Consider the following 14,000-nt stretch of genomic DNA (forward strand, 5'->3'; position numbering starts at 1 on the left):
TAGTTACTTTTGTACGAGTAAAATGGGCTGGGTTTGATAATGCTGTAACCCTATCTACTGGCGAACACGTTGTAGATTCCGACGTACCTCTGATAAAAAGACATCGTGCCCTTTTACGTGTGTTGAATACATTTTCTAGTGCAACGGAAAAATCTAATGCAACAAGATATTCTTTCTTTACAATTGGGTATGTGGTTGAAGTGAAAATTTATTTTATGGTTATTTTGTGGTTAGAAAACCGCGATATTTTGGCGTAATTAATTAAATTAGTCAACGGAGACTAGACTTCCATGTGTTGCAAACGGCTTGAAGATATTGTTTTTTTAATATTGCAAAGTATGTAACAAAAAAAAACACCGATAACTGCATTTTAGTAATAGAGAAATGTATTTATACATAACAACGAAGTACAGGTTAGGTTTATTTTTTAAGACTCCGTCACGGTTATATCTACAGCTGGGCTTCAATTTTGCTTCTAAACGTTTAAAAATATTTAATTAACACTGTAGCTTTCTAGTTACAGATTTTGTTGTTGAAGTCTGTGGGCGTCACTCAACAAAAAGCGTTGAAGCAGGAAACAGCTGGATTCGAAATACTGCACAAAACAAATAATTACGGAAGAACATATTTTTATAATAAAGCATTTGAAAACGTTTTTGGTTTTGAGAGTTTTGACCTTGACTTTTTACCGTCAAGATTTTGACAAACGAGTGGGCTCCCATAGATATTTTTCCACCGAGAGTCTTCTGACCTTTTGGGAATTCCTCTATATTGACCATAAAGTAGGTGTATTTGTTGACCAGTGTAAGTGTTATGACAAAACATAAATTATCTAATGACAAAACCCACTTGCCTATTAGTTAGTGGAAGAAAATAAATTAGTTCTTTTTTCTACATCTTTTGAAGTGAAACGCTTTGTTATTTCATTTCTTTTTATCTACCGAGAACTATCGAATCTTGGTAAATAACTATTATTATCCTGTCACATTTTGAACAGCAATCGAACGATTTTCGGCAAAACAAATTATGCTACCTTTCGAGACCTTCATCTTTTAGACAAGAAAATGTATATATAGTGAGATTTAAAAATTTTATTGCAGAAAATACGGTCAAAGTAATGTGATATAACTGATATATCTATTTTTTAATCTTAACATTTGCTAAGAAATTAGGGACTTTCCCTAATTTTTTTAATGGTCTCCAAGTTCCTTAAGCGATTGATTTTATTTTATGGTTGCAAAAAAGAATGATTTTTTTTTAAACAAACAAAAAATTGAATGGGTTTTAAACAACACAAGAAGATTTATATTTATCAATAAATAAATGTATTTACATTTTTGGTAATTGTTCACTTTAACTACTTCTGGAATTTTCGCGTTTTTTCTGGCTAGACAGCCTCAGGGCGTCCTCCGAGATCGTGTCCCACCATTCAAACCTTGCGCAAATGCCTTTTTTTTCTCTCTTGTTGTGTTTCAAGGTCGCGTCAAGGTCGCGCCAAGTCTTAGTATAACTAAAGGGTAAGGAAAATTTTCATTTGCACAAGGTTTGACTGGTGGGAAACGATGTAGGAGGACGTCCTGAGGCTGCCTAGCTAGAAAAAACGCGAAAATTACAGAAGTAGTTAAAGTGAACAATTACCACTTTTTTTTCTCATATCTCGCCAGCCAAATTTTACGTTTGGCAAAGGACTATTGTTACGAACATTAAAATTCATTTTTAATGACATAGATGATTTTATTTAACTCCAAAACGTTATTGTTTGTATCAAAAACTGGCACAGATCATTAACTTACTAAATCTAAAGTTCATAATGAAACAAATTGATAACTTCTCCTAAATGATGGTGCAACTGGATTGCTGACTCGCGCTCGCACCTCTGGAACTCCAATACGCCGGATTGTTGGGATTTAGTTGGTTGGCTCTATTGTCGAGGTAGGCCTTTTGGGAAGTGTATCCACGTGTAACAGCTAAAACAATTCGTGCAAATTAACACATTCAACCAACACGTCCAGAAAGTTTACTCACTTCCACCTCGATACGCAGGATGATTGGGGTTTTTCTGATTGGCCCTGTTATCCATGATGTTTCTTTAAGCAACTGTAACTCGCAACCACGAGAAATTTGATTTCACCGAGTGTTTATATAAACCTGTGTTTGTAGGAAATTAGGGATTTCACCGGATAACCCTCTTATTGACGTTGAGCACTTGACGGAGCACGACAAGAACTTGCGCAAAACGAAAGATTTCGGGTTTGCTCGGAAACCGATATCGTCAATCGACTACGATTTAAGTGCGGGTGCGACATCTTTTGGTGCCGATTGCAATTGTATAGCGAAAGATTAGGTTATCTATAATTGTCCGTTTTGTGAAAGTCATGACAGTTTGTAAAAATAGTTGATTTTAGTTTTGCAACAATAACCTGTTTTTGTTGTATAAAGAGATGTTTAAATGTAATTTCCATGCATATTCTTATATGAATTAATTTTTGAATAACAGAATAGGTATTAATAATTATGAATACATATGGTGGCGTGGTATTTTTTTTTTTTTGGTTTATTCTTCGTAAGTGTATAAATTAATAATCCATAAATATTAACTCGATTTTTTTTTTAATCCTTAAAATTGCGTGTTTCACAACATCATACGAAAAGAAAGAGTATAATGTTTTACGAACATAATATACAATGACCGCAACGACAATTCAAAAGAATTTATTCCCGAGACCCAAGAGATAAGAAGCAAATGATAATAATGATAATAAATAATTAACATTTTTTTAAACGATCATTTATTCAAAATGTTTAACAAATGTAAACAAATAGGACGTTTATCAGTAAGATTTTACCAATTTTATCTGTCTCATGATAAAATATGTGTTTTCCTTTTCTGTTAACTCTTTTACTCTCTCTTATACTCAGTTAGGTTTTAATTCAACAAAACTTAGATACTTATTCTTGGTTTATTAGTCACCATCATTAAGTTTACCAATGAGATACTACATTATCCATCAACTCTAATTGGTAAACGTCATTAAATTAAAATTTGCCTGTTTAGGACTTTTTTGTAATAAATATTTTGGTATAATATGGCTGGAAGATATAATAATAATAACTTGTCCAAATAATAATAATTATTATTATTATTTGGACAAGTTGACCAACAGAATGTCCCAATTACAGGTCAACCAAGTAAAAGAAAAGACAAAAACAAAAACAAAAGAAACAAAACGATTAAACCACCAAACAGTCATGCTAATCTATTGAAAACTGAAGAAAATAATGCATTTGCATAAATAATTCTCTCCATTTTTATTTTATATTAGTGTTATACATATTTCTTTTTGCGAATTTTTTTATTTATCGTAAACTATCTGCCTCCACATCATGTTCATTCATAAAGAAAATATTAAAATCAAGGACAGCATTTTATTTATGCGACTGCTACCTGTGTTTTGAAAGTCAAGAACAACAAAGTCATGGATATTTCACAATCAGAAGCCGCAACTTATTAAAATATATCTGTTGATCGGGAATGACTACCAAGCAATTCATCATCTTAAATTGTGCAATCCAAGACGAAAACATTCATATTTTGTTAATTAATAACGATATGTATTTTCGAATGTGAGGTAATTTACTTATTTCTGAGGATGACGATTACTGATTTTGTGAAGGAGGTAAAATACATAACTACAACCACATTTATTGGCTACAGTTATCAATAATTGTCATCATCATCTCATCATCTCTCGTTGTCAGCTTACTTAACAACTAATTATTCGCTGCTGTTTAATTTAATTCTTGAATTGTGTCAAACGATTTTGTTTATCAGTATTTTCGATAAAACCTTTTGTTGCCTTCGTTGTTTAAATGTGTAGAGTAAAAAATAACTTTTGAAAATCGCACGTTTCCAATAAACGCCTCGCATCTTGCATTTGCTTCAGTTTTCATAGCATATCTGCAACTTTTGCCATCAAAGAAGTGGAATTTTTTTCATGTGTGTCATTAACAAAAATATGCTTATAATTACTGTTACCATGAAAACTCGCATATTGCAGATTTAAGGTTTCAAATAAAATCATCTCTTCCTGTAATTACTTAGTGTTGGCGTGCAATTTTCTTGTAAAATCTCCCACGTGCATATAAATTATTTTAGTAAAATTTTCCGTATCCTTTTGTAGTTGCGGAAATAAGCACGAGTTACAGACGTGATATCGAAAAAGTTTTCACCCACTAGGGAAATTACAACCGAAAATTTTTTAAATGTATTTAAAAGTTTTTTCCACAATTTACTTATCCAACCGTTTGGAGTAGTACTTAATTTTCTTGTTTTCAAGGTCACATGCTATACATACATATCTGCATTCTAACAACTGTACAGTTGACTTACAATAACCTAAATATCGCACCAAGGAATGATTTAATACTATACATGTTTGTTTTCTACTGAATCATCAAGTGTTTTTTCTCTTGGAAAACGAACAATATTTCAAGCTAGTCTTCATTATTTAATTTTGCTACTTGTTAAATTTTCTGATTGTTAAGTAGATTTATGAGCGATAAATCGTCCTAGTTGTGTGCGTCGAGATTTCCTCGTTACGTCTCGTAGTACCGTCACGCATAGCTCTTCCGCGAGTGTTTGATCTGGAGGCCGCTCTTTGAAAATTAGCGAAAATTGTCAGTAGCCATATGAAGAAATTGAATGATGGCAGCAGTGTAGCAATCATCATGTCGATGTCGGATCGCTTAGGGATCAGGAAGGCGAGCGGGCCCTCCCGTAGCGTGATGATCGTCTCACGGTTTGTCAGCGTAGTTGTGCGCGGAACTGGTACTACGAACCAGAAGGTCCATATGCGGCAACAGGTACCTGTTCAGGTGCGATCTGTCCGGTACGAGATGTTCCGCGTATATGTCGCATACCGCAACTCTTCATTTTACAACGTTCCGAATCGAGGGAAAACCTCATTCCGATCTAAAAACGACCGCGACTGGTTTGCACTTCCCAGAACTCACCCGTACCTCCTCGGGTTCACACCACCGATCGTCTAGCACGATCGAAACAAGATTTTCGCATGAACCGATCAAAAATCGGAGAGTTTCTGCACACGTTACCACTTGGTGGAAAAAATGATGTAGGTTTGAAAATTGTTTTCAAGATTGGTACCACAAGTGCCACTCTATGAAAAACAAGATTTAAGAGACTACAATGTTTGGGGTATTCTAGGAGAGATCTGGTTTGTCCATATTTTGACGTGACATTTTTTGAACGGACAAAACCTTTGGAGTTTGGGACAAGGATTATTTAAATGGACTAATAAGCGCTGACGTTTTTATAACTCTTCAAAGTATTATATATTAAACCGCTTTCACGTAAGTATTTAATATACTTACCCATAAATTTATTTAAAAATATTGTCATGGAGAAATGTCAGGCTGGACGTATTTAAAAATCTAGCTGTTTTGTTTTTGGAAAGTACTGGATGCTTTATTATTCGACATGTAAAATTAATAATCTAGAGATATTTTTCAAGCGGATTGAGGAAAAGACGTCCCTTGAGGTAGTACCAAGCAAGTACTGAAATACAGATTGTGTTTGAATCATTAGATAATAAGTAATAACAATGAGTGCACATTAAGAATAAAGATGTACTACATGTCTTCATCCTTTCTCAAAACTTCAAAATCAGTATTTTTAGCAACCTTTGAATTGATATGAAGGTTTTGACAACCTCATATTATCAATAAATATCATTTACAATTTGTGTAAATTCATGAAAATCATTCTTTATGATATGAATGCTCTTAATACTTGTTTGCGCAACCGTACGCGATACGAGCACTTCGCGTCCCTAAAACAGGCCGCGAAATCCAAAAAATGGTACTTTGAGATCATCCGGTTATCGGTACCAAAAATCTAATTCTTAGTTTTTTGTTGAAAGTTGGTTGATCATTAGTAGATCATTAACTATATTTTGTAACCAGTAGCATAATTAAGAATGTTTTTTGCAATATTGACAGGAAGTTTTGTTCGTTGATTTATTGGTATCTGTCCAGCCAGTTATACTTTATGGACTATCTGTACTGTTAAAAGATATAAGGTATGAAATTTTGTAGTGTTTTTTTCCGTAGATTTTGGAGCACATTTTGACGTAAGTTTTTACATATTCTTTGGAGTAAAAATAATTTTAGTAAATTATTAATATTGGTTTGTAAATAAGACCTATTGAAGTATATTCTGGTTTAGTGAGGGAACTTGGCTGGTTTTTGCGAGTTTCGGGTTCGCCTTGGGGTTTACACGGTTTAACGGCGATTTATTAAACCAGAATTCCGATTCGATATAAACAGAACCGGCACAGGTTCTGACTTATGCATGGTGGTCAATTTATTATCTTGTACTACTCGTATTTCAGTTCTAGTGTCGACAAGTAATTACTGTGACTATTATCAACGAAAATAATTTAATGGACTTAATGAATTTAAATTGACACGGAGAAAATTAGAAATTGCGAAGGAAGATATAGATGCAAAGAATTTTTCAGGTGATGACATAATTTTCAATATTAAATTAGCAGTGGCAGCTTTTGCCACGCACTTAATAACGTCTCATGAAAAAGCGCACTTCTAGGAAGTCCTATTAAAATTTTTAGTGAATAAAAAATCTTGGAATTCTTATCATAATTGATCAGCAGGTGAAAACAAGTTCTTTATTAATTGAAATAATGGACATTTAAAAAGAAACTCGTCATCGCTGACTTTAAAATTTCTGTATCAATAAATCAATCATTCTGTAATATAGTCAAAATTGTGACAGAGATGATTGACAGTCAAACTGTAAAAAAAGTCTGATCGTCGAAATTCATCAAAATTTCCAAGTGACAGGACGAACATGCTGAACTGAATCTTGTGAAAAACTGAAACCACAATTGTGGAAAAACTTACCGTTTTTAATTGGACATTAAAAGTACTGAAGATGTTTTTATAAATACAAAATGTATCTTACAAGAATGTATACAATAAAAATGCGTCTTCTGATAAGAAATTATAAAAATGTAAATTACAGAAAGTTGTACAGTGGCGAGCAAAAAAAGTGAAACATCAAATTCAAAGTGAGGTTAGGACCATGCATTGGTTAGTTCACGCCAAACGTCATGATAATGACTTTGATGTTTCACTGTTTTTGCTCGCAATAGTACATTTATTTATTTATTTAAAAAAATAATTACTAGTCACTTTGTTAACTAAGTAGACATTTTCTACAATTTAATTTTTATTACTATGGACTAATACAGGGAGATTCTGAAATAATTTTGGAAAAAAATGTGGAATATCCTTGACACATAATTATTCTGCCTATATGAAATTTGGAGGTGAAATCAAAAGGAAGGAAATTACCCTATATCCTTGTATTTTCAACGCCCATGAATAGGGAAAACTTGTCCGAATTTGTTCACTTCATTAGCAACCATTGTTACATCAACTCCACAATAAAGGCGTAGGTGCAAGCACAATGTTTTGTAAATGTTTCTATGGAAATGATTGAGAGGAGTAAAGTTACGTTTGTGACTGACGGATACCTTAGATTATTATTGTTGCTAAAGTACCAAGATAATCAGGTAATCATCTTTAACTCAGCAGCGTACTAGCAATTTTGACCAAATTTTCAATCATTTGTATCTCGAAAACGAAAAAACTTTTATAAGAAAATTTTTTTGTCTATTACTTCTTCTCATCACCACCAATTAGCGGTTTTTTTTCCAAACTTATTTCAGAATCACCTTGTATATCAGGTGTTCATTTAAATGTATCTTCAAAGTAGGCGTTGAAGAGTTGATTGTGATCGCACCACAAATTACGGATCACGAATCAGCTGTTTAAATCTAACGTCACGTTTTGCGTTGTTCATGTTTTTATTCTGCAGACAGTTCTGTCATTGCTACGTAATTGTTGAAACGTTTGATGACGAGTATCTAGTTTTCATTTTGTGGTAAAACTCCTGAACAGACAGAGTCCTGATGAAGTAAATTCAATTATCTCGGATAATTGTCGCCTGTGGCGGCGCCTGAACGCGGCCTTGGTGCCGCAGCCGCACGAGACGACCTAATCCGCCCCTGATTCACGTGAATACCATCCAGTCCGGTGGAGTGAGCGACCTTTAAAAAATCAAAACAATAAACCGCCAGCCTGACATAAATTTTGATATATTGGAACGTTAATAAAAATGGCATTTCAATTTTAATTCGCATTACACACATACGCAGATAAATATCGTTCCGCGAGGCATTTCGACCAAAAGCAATTAAAAACGAAGTGCGTTCGACTGCACCGTCAGTGATAAAGTAAAAGGTGCAAAAATTGAAAATGGTCGTAAACGTCTTTTTTCTAGATTTGATGACGAGATTCGGTCGGTGGATTTTTTCTGTCACCACATGGCCGGCTCGTATTTTATTAAATACATCAACGCGGAGAGACTCGTAAAACATAACAAGCTAAAAATTCGAGGCACACTCTGGAATAATAAAAGATAAAGTTTGATAGGCGGTCATAATTTCACCCAATTACAGGATATTCCAGACTTATCATCCGGCATCTTTACGAGCCGCGTGCTAAGTACCCCGAGTACTTAACACAATTTTTTCCACCGGCAGAAAAGAGATTTCACTTGGACGTGACGCAACCCGAAAAGAACCACCAGATAGTGATGTCGCCGCTTCACTTTTTATTATGATTGAAATTGCTTCGGTACGACTTCCTGTGCCCGGCCATCAGATGGAAACAAATTGATTTAATTAAAGAATATGGCCGGCACGGCCGCGACTTTATAGTCAATTAAATTATTCCAAATTAATTATAGAATTTTATAATGGTTGAAAAGCAACGTTTTAATTAATTTTTTATCTCGCCGTGAACTGTCAATTTGTTCGGTGCAGCTTCGGTCGTGATCCCCGATCGTCTCGATTCGATTCGGTATTAGAATTTAAAAGTGTCCGAGTTTATGATGAATCGTCGATTAAAATTTTACGATTGAGTCGCATCATGTCAAAACTGACGATTTAATTTAAAATATCACAAATATATCGCCGGCCCAATCTAAATGGCCCATTTGTCGCGGATGTTTTGACGTCCAAAAATAATGATTAAGCCGAGACGCCCATAAATCATTTTGTTCCAACACAACCTTTTTGTCTATTAGTGGCGATTTTATCTGTAACAGTAATTCGATGGATGGACCTCTTCTTCTTCCCCCGACCTCAGCTCTAGCCGCCACTTCATTCATCAACGCGGAAAGATGAAATTCGTCCACAAAAAATACAACACGAGCTCTTCATACAAGGAACCAATAACAAAAAGTCATCTGCTAAACGGAAACTGTTAACATGTTGATGAGTAGAACTGTTCAAAAAACAAACGAGGCTTAGAAGGGAAATTGGAATGTCAAAATTACATCGAAAAAATTTGATCCAATCCTATCAATAATGAATAACACAAATATATTCTTTACAAGAAAATTATTTTTGTTGTGAGTCTGTATCCATAGTTAGGTACCAGTCGGTGAAGGTTTCTCTTTCGTTCACTTCACTTTCGCTCACTGTCTTTCACTCACTATTTTTCAGTTTAACCTACGTATTTAAGCACTTTGTACGATACACTTCTTACTCTATCTTGTACAGCTCTTGCAAAAATAGAACTAAAACTTGTGGTGTCTGTTATAGATTTAAATCTTCCTCGTTCATTCATTCATTAAATAGAAACTCATGATATGACTCGTGAAACAAGAGCAGCACATTCAACTCGTTGAATCTGCAGCTCAGTTTCCCTCGTAGATATCGTCGATGGTAATCATAGCACTTTATTATTATAGATAAAATTTCTCACATTTATTTATGTATTATTTTTATTAATGTGAAAAATACTTCTTAATTCTTTCAAAAGATTCTGTGGATTGGAAAAACCAGTTAAGTAAGCAGTACTTACTGAATATGTTTCAAGAGCAACACAACACACATTTTACTTGGACTTTTTTTTGTAATGTTTTTAACCCATTCAGTTTCACATTATTTCTCTTCGATTCTTCTGTTTTCAGTATCGAATTGGTAAACACCATTGTTGTGAGAGTGTTTTTTCAATAGTTTGTCAAATTTCTTGCTGGAAATTCAGTCCGAATTGGAGATTCAGCGAAGCAATTTTATTTTTCAGCTGAACGGTAAACTTCAGATCGGACATCCAATTAATCGTTCTCCAATGTGGTATTGTTTGCTTTTTTTGAAACATAGCCGCAGTCCGCCCCTGGTCTTAATGTATGTGTGAGCCTGCAAGAAGTCTACAAGACTGCCGGTCTTGTCTTGGACAGTGACCGCTGTCTTTGGGACGCCGTCCACGTATTGGAAGGTCGGTTGGACAATTCTTTAACGTTTTGTCTTCTTATTTTCGACCAATATCGAAGTCCAGTAGGCGAACATCACGATCGGCTGCATTTCTTTGGGAACAATCCGAAACGCTCCGCTCTCTTGTCACTTAATTATACAATAATTATGCAATTAAACGGTGTATTATGTGTTATGAATTGGTGTTGTGGTGAAAAGTGAGCAATTATAAGCGATTTGTTGAATGGCGGCGCGCTAATAGCAATCAATCGGTCGATCAAACGAAGCTCCTAACGTTTCCGGTTCTCAGGATTAATATTCGAAAATGACGTATTAATAGTCAACAATTAATAACCGTCAGGATTTCTCTTTAGTACTCCGTCCAATTACATCTTATCCTTTCAGATCGGCGATTTACATCCGAAACGTCTTTTTTATTGCCGTCGGTCTCGTGGTGTAAAACGTCGAATATTAATGCGTCTTCAGGAGCAACGTATTCAGGACAGATCCGGGCCGGTGTCAGATTACGATCGTAGGGGGCTTGTTCCAGAGCCCGCCTCCTCCGGGGGTGGTACGTGACAGCACGTGCCCGTCACCCACACGGTGAAATCCGACCCTGGCATTGCCGGGGCTTTATTTCATGTAAATGTTTGCATTTTCTCACGGAGCGTCCGTCAAAAAAGAGATTCGGAGCGCGCGTTTTCGGAGGCCGATCACGAACACGGAGAATGCAGCCGCCGAGCAACACTACCGAACGCAGTACCAGACTGATTTATCGTATTGCATTTTTAATTTAAATCGAAATTTGCTGCGCTGACCGCGATGCCTAATGTACCGTAAAAATGCATTTCAAAACGAGGCGAGCCTGATTTTCTCGTCCCTGCTCGTACGCGAAGAAAATGTCGCGAACCTGTTTTTTGGGTTGTCTATTTGTAGCTTTCAATTGTACTATCGGTGCGGGTTGAACAATGAACAATATAAATAGTAAGTGCGTAAGTGAACTTTTTTGGCAAGGAGGTAGTTCAAGACCCGAGGCGGCAGCCGAGGGCCGTGAAACCTCCGCGGTTAAAGAAGAAACTTACGCATCGTGTATTGTATTAAATTTTTCCTACTACGAAGCATCAACATTTTATAATGTTAAAAAAAATAGCAAAAATCGTGCCGTATCGTGACCGTCCTTGGATCTTGGAAGCAAAAACCGTAGCAACAGTTTTTACAAACATTTTATTTTTCGTCTTCAAACGGTGTGAATTGTGTAAGTGCGTGTAATCGGTAATAATGTTAGTTTGATAGTTTGTGGTTATTGGTATTTATGCAACAAGCCTTCCCGCAAAATATGGAATGTGACGGAATTGAAAGAGCCGCTGGAATTACGTTGGGCTCATTGTCGCCTGTCAAGTCGAGTGACCGATATAACCTAACTTTCCAATAATTCATAAATCACAATAAATGTGAATAAGTAGATTAATTTTCCTTTGTTGTATTCAATTGAACTAATTAAACTACATATTATTATAAAATGTGTTGCTGTTTCCCATTTGATGATTTGGGTACCTTAATCGAAATTGTCACAAAATAAAATATAAATCCTCGTCCCGTAAGGAATCTCCTAGTCGCGTAGCTAGGCAACCACACGCAAGATAGTATTCACTTTCGAAAAGTGCAAAGAAGGAAAAAAATATTTCATTAATGGGGCGTGTTATTCACAATGGTAGGTATGGCCATCTGCCCTCCATATCCTGGATGAGATGGCCAATCAAAGATTTTTTCAATTACATTCTTTCGTAATTGCACAAGAATACATTCTTTGTAAGATTCTTGATTACTTATCTGGAGTGTAATAAATTCTCTTCATTATTTATAAAAGAGTTTTTTTTACTTTACGTGTCTAAAGCAAAATGATGATCACTTCCACTTCCAAAATGATGATCACTTCCACTTCCCCACTGCCTTTAGTTTTACCATAATACAACAAAACTTACCACAACGGCGTCGATGTCAAATTCCAACTCTGATAAATTCATCATACAGCGTGTTTTCGAAGTTGAGGCGTTCCTTTTAACATGTGATAGTATGCGTTGTTCTAAAGAATTTTTGCCAAAATCACCTTAGTAAAATGTGTACGGCAATGAAGATACAATAAGTTAATTTTTTTGAAATTTTTGAAACTGGTCCTGCTGAAATTTGCGCTGATTTGTTAAAAATTGGAATTGACAAAAAAAAAAAATCAAATGAGCATGGACGATAATCAAAACTATTATCTATTCACTTTGATTGTGACCACAACGAAAAACATAGTAGGCGCTGTTTAGCTGTGTGCTGTATACGTTTTACACTAAATATTTGTGTGGTGTGAACATGACGTGAAAATGTCAGAATTGTCAAAACTTGACCATTGTAGTAAAGCAAGGATTTTAGTGTATTTATCAATATTAATAACGGAAATCAATATTTGAAGTAGGAGAAACTAAAAACGTCTGTCTGATTAATGATTATGTGATCACGTCTGTTGAAAAGTAATCAGAACTTTCAATTAGCATTGATTAATACAAATACATATTTTCAGATAAAAACTAATCAGACAGAAAGTTCAAAAAAATGATTTACACTTTACAGGGGATGAAAAGGCAGAAGGTATCAAACTACAACACTTACTAGCCAAAATGTACAACAAAAAAGCACAAATAGAGTTAACTTTATTGGTGATGTTCGTCTTTGTGAGTTGTCTTCCCGTCAGCTTCAATAAATGTCTCGAAACAAGTCAATATTAACCATTTGGTCCCAACTTTGAGAAGACGACTTGGCATTTTCTTTTTGAATTCTAAAATTTTGTACCAAAACTCAATTTTATAGTTGTGCGCACAGTGTACGTCGAAAAACGTTTGCGCAAGTCGTTTTCCGCTCTGTGATGGTGACGTTTCTGTCAAAATGGCGCCTCCGAGAGTTGCCAACTGCGACTGGATTTAGTGTTATCTAAAATTCCCTATCAATAACCTAGCAACTGAAAAGTTACTACGGAGTGGTCACAATCAAAATGAATAGATTATACTGTCAGAGTTGTCATTTAATTAGTCGAAATGGCTTTATTATTAGGAAAATAATGAGCTCACAGATATGTTGTAAATGCATGGGCAATGTTATCACGTTATCAGAATGCATCTGCAGCGTCCAGAGAGTATTGCAAAGCGATTTCCGGAAAGACACCATTCTAGGCCAGGTTAGTTATTAATCTAGTACAGCGGAGAAATGGACAGGACCGGACTTAAAATTTTAGAAAACAATAAAAATATACAATCAATTATCTCCGTTAATACAAACATTTTACTAAGAAGATTTAGGCTAAAAATTTTTAAGAATAATGTGTAGTACCTCGTGTTACAAGGAACGCGTCAACTTCGAGAACACCCTGTATAGTGAATTCCAAAAAACATCAGAACTATCAAAGTTCCCTCAAGTTGTCACATTGATTATTGATAATTTGACAAAGCTGGTCTAGTATTTTTCAATGTATTGACCACCCTGCAGCTATACAAACCCCGACAAATTTTTATGACAATTATGACAATTTGTCAACAATTCGAAAAAATGGAAAAACAAAAGAGAACAGTATTTAAAGCCAGAGAAGAGCAAGCAATTGAC

The 14,000-nt window shown here is 35.1% G+C and overlaps 2 long non-coding RNA genes across 3 annotated transcripts; one reads left to right on the plus strand and one right to left on the minus strand.

Annotated features, from left to right (window-relative positions):
- Nucleotides 1-17: 17 nt before the first annotated feature.
- Nucleotides 18-655, plus strand: LOC138132424 (uncharacterized). Of its 2 annotated transcripts, none has more exons than XR_011160077.1 (2): nucleotides 18-187; nucleotides 518-655. It is a non-coding gene; the product is annotated as an uncharacterized lncRNA (long non-coding RNA). The 2 variants fall into 2 exon arrangements; XR_011160078.1 differs by having other exon boundaries at nucleotides 29-187; nucleotides 539-655.
- Nucleotides 656-1,713: 1,058 nt separating this feature from the next.
- Nucleotides 1,714-2,354, minus strand: LOC138132423 (uncharacterized). The gene is made up of 2 exons (XR_011160076.1): nucleotides 2,026-2,354; nucleotides 1,714-1,967 (listed from the first exon to the last, which is right to left on the minus strand). It is a non-coding gene; the product is annotated as an uncharacterized lncRNA (long non-coding RNA).
- Nucleotides 2,355-14,000: the final 11,646 nt, after the last annotated feature.

This window comes from Tenebrio molitor, chromosome 6, assembly GCF_963966145.1.
Source record: "Tenebrio molitor chromosome 6, icTenMoli1.1, whole genome shotgun sequence".
NCBI lineage: Eukaryota > Metazoa > Arthropoda > Insecta > Coleoptera > Tenebrionidae > Tenebrio > Tenebrio molitor.